This window comes from Tenrec ecaudatus, chromosome 1, assembly GCF_050624435.1.
Source record: "Tenrec ecaudatus isolate mTenEca1 chromosome 1, mTenEca1.hap1, whole genome shotgun sequence".
NCBI classification, from domain to species: domain Eukaryota; kingdom Metazoa; phylum Chordata; class Mammalia; order Afrosoricida; family Tenrecidae; genus Tenrec; species Tenrec ecaudatus.
The window spans coordinates 105313822-105317455 of NC_134530.1; the positions used below are offsets into that span (position 1 = coordinate 105313822).

At 45.5% G+C, this 3634-nt stretch overlaps 1 pseudogene; it reads right to left on the reverse strand.

The window, feature by feature from the left end:
* Positions 1-1646: 1646 nt before the first annotated feature.
* Positions 1647-2691, reverse strand: LOC142436504 (glyceraldehyde-3-phosphate dehydrogenase-like; annotated as a pseudogene).
* Positions 2692-3634: the final 943 nt, after the last annotated feature.

A 3634-nucleotide genomic window follows, 5' to 3' on the forward strand; every position in this document is an offset into this window, starting at 1 on the left:
TATAGAAAATATTTCTGCACCACTTTAATAATTCAAAATGAAAGCATATTTAAATCTCCTGGAAAGAATGCATACTTGTGTAAATTGAATTATTTGAAAGAATATGTGTAACAAAATAGCCACACCATTTTTACTGTTGGGGTAGAGTTTTTTAATCTTTGGTGTTGAAATTTGCTAATAGGCCTGAGAAAGATCATAAACCACGTGCTGTGCATACATGAAACACAACACAAACAGCAGACAAATTACTTAACTGACGGGAATGACCTGGTTTTGGGCATTGTCAATCAGTCAATAGCACATGAAAATACAGTACACACAAGGGGTAGTTATTGCCTCCGTTCTCATTCGCCCCTCACAATTCAATGCACTTTACTTAATAAGAGCCAAACTTTTGTTATTAAAGTGAATCTGAGTGAGGTAGGGGGTCTGCTGACATGCAAGGCTCTGGGGCCGGACTGTTCCTGGACGTCTGCATTATTAGGCAATGCTCCAAAAGAGGGTCAAGTTACGGTAGTGAATCACCCTCATTTGTACAAAGGCAGCTTGAGAGCCTCTCTTCTTCTTGTGCTGTTGCTGTTGCTTTCAAGCCCATTTCTTACCTTCTGCCATTATTTGTGTGTGTGGTCAATCTAAAACATTGACTTCAAACTTCAGACCACACATCAGAACTGCACTTTGGCAGTTGACCCAGAATGCGTGGAGTGAAACTCATATCACTATATTTCTTTAGGCTAAAGAATCAGAGTTCTGGAAATCCTAATTCAATCAGAGCACTTGTGCTTGCTAAGGTGACCTTTGAAACATAAGGCAAATGTCCTTTTTTTTCCAGAGATAGATTACCAAAAAAAAAAAAAAAAAGCCAAACTTACTGTCACCTAATCAATTCCAACTCATAGAGACTCGATAGGAGGGTAAAACTGCCCCTATGAGCTTCACAGCCTGTAATTTTTTTTTACAGGAGTAGAAATCCTCATCTTTTCTCTGTGGAGCAGCTGGGCGTTTCAAACTGTTGACCTTGTGATTAGCAGCCCAATGTATAAGTGATACAGCATTAGAGTGTGTTGTGAATGTGTTATCAAGTTGGTTCGAGATTATCATGTCTTCATGTCCAACAACAAAATGCTGCCCTGTCTTTTATCATCCTCGTAACTGCCATGCTTGAACTCATGGGTGTAGCCATTGTCAGTGCATCTCGAGGAAAGTCTTCCACTTTCTCAATGACCCTCCACCAAGTGTGTTATCCATCTCCAGGAAGTGGTTCCTCCTGAAAACTTGTCCACCCATATGAGAAGAAATCTTGTCATTCTTGCTTCTAAGAAAATTTCCGGCTGTACTTCTTCCAAGAGAAACCCATTCATCCTTCTAGCCAACAATCGTGTATTTAATATTCTTTGCCAATACCATAATTCAAATTTGTCTCTGGCCTTTCTTATTCATTATCCAGGATTTTTTCTGGGTACAGTGTACTCTATTGATGGTACATGACAGGGTCGGGCTCTCTAAGCCCCTCACCTTCTTTCAGGGGGTTCCGATGTTATATTCTCAGTAGGTTAGGGGATTGAATTGGGGACAAAGACTTACCAGCAGCTGAAGACCTCTCTTCCTCCAGTGCTGTTGCTGGGGCTGGTGGTCCAGGGGGGCTCTTACTCCTTGGAGGCCATGTGGACCATGATGTCCACCACCCTGTCACTGTAGCCAAATTCATTGCTATACCCAGAAATGAGCTTGACAAAGTAGTCGTTGAGGGCAATGCCAGCCCCAGCATCAAAAGTGGAAGAGTGGGGTCACTGTTAAAGTCATAGGAGGCAACCTGGTCCTCAGTGTAGCCCAGAATGCCTTTTAGGGGACCTTTGGCAGCCTGCTTCACCACCTTCTTACTGCCATCGTACTTGGCAGCTTTCTCCAGACGGCAGGTGAGATCCACGACGGACACATTGGGGGTGGGGACACGGAAGGCCATGCCAGTCAGTTTTCCATTCAGCTCCGGGATAACCTTGCCCACAGCCTTGGCAGCGCCAGTAGATGAGGGGATGATGTTCTGGGCAGCCCCACGGCCATCGCACCAGAGTTTCCCAGAGGGGCCGTCCATGGTCTTCTGGGTGGCAGTGATGGCATGGACTGTGGTCATGAGTCTATCATGATGCAAAAATTGTCCTGGACGACCTTGGCTGAGGGGCTAAGTAGTTGGTGGTGCAGGAGGCATTGCTGACCATCTTGAGGGAGTTGTCATACTTCTGGTGGTTCACGCCCATCACAAACATGGGGGCATTGGCAGAGGGGCAGAGATGATCACCCTTTTGGCACCACCCTTCAAGTGAGCCCCAGCCATCTCTGTGGTGGTGAAGACACCGGTGGACTCTACGACATACTCAGCACCGGCCCCACCCCACTTGATGTTGACCAGATCTCGCTCCTGGAAGATGGAGATGGGCTTCCCATTGACGATAAGCTTCCCACCCTCAGTCTTGACGGTGCCATTGAACTTGCCGTGGGTGGAATCATACTGCAACATGTAGACCATGTAGTTCAGATCAATGAAGGGGTCACTGATGGCAACAATATCCACTTTTCCAGAATTGAAAGCAGTCCTGGTGACCAGGCGCACAATGTGGCCAAATCCGTTCGCTCCAACCTTCACCATCGTGTCTCGGGGATGCGGCTGGGACTGCACGGGAACGGGAGAGGTGGCTGTCTCACGAGGAGGAGTAGGATACCCATTATCCAGCTTTTATGCGCATAAGAGGTCATTGAGAATATTATGGCTGGAATCGGGCAAAACTTAATTCTCAAGGTAACATCATTGCTTCTTAACATTTGTTAACGGCCATTTGTTGCAGATTTGCATAATGCAAAATGCCACTTGATTTCTTATCTATTACTATTGCTTCTAGGGTCTTTGATTGTGAATCCAAATACAACAAAATCCTTCGTTTTGTCCTTCCAAGAATTTAAGAGAACCCGTCAATCCAAACCTTTATTTGAGGGAGCACTCACCATGGAATAATGAAATACCCAGAGCCCCAATCAGCACCACTGGTCTGTCAGGCGGTGACTTGTGTGTTGCTGTGCTGTTGGGAGCTATCCCCCTGTTTTCGAATGCCAGCAGGGTCACCCAAAGGTTTCAGAGGGACTTCCACACTTAGCACAATGAAGGAGGAGTTGGCCCCCCAGTCAGGAAGCAGCTGCTGACAACCTTATGCTGGTTTCAGAACATTGTCAGATGCTGGAAGCCTAAACAATGAAAGCAGAACATAGTTGGAAATAGTTCCAGAGGATGGGCCCTGGGTCCCAAGGCATTCGGAATATGACTGAAGAGTAGCTCCTGTATCAGTAGAGCCAACTCTGGTGATGGGAATCGGGTACAGTCTGGTGGAGTGGTGCTTCGGTGTCTTCATTTGCTGCTGAGGCATGACTCATGGTAAATAGAAACAGTTTTAAAAGGGTGTAATCATTGGAACTTGGGATTTGCAGAGTATGAATATAGGAAAATAGGAAGTAGTCAGGAGTGAGAACGTATAAAGATCAATGTCCTAGACATTAGTTAGCTGAAATGGACAGTTATTGGCCATGTTGAATTGCAAACAATATGACTTACTATTCCAGGAATAATGTAATCATGAGGCAGGGCTTG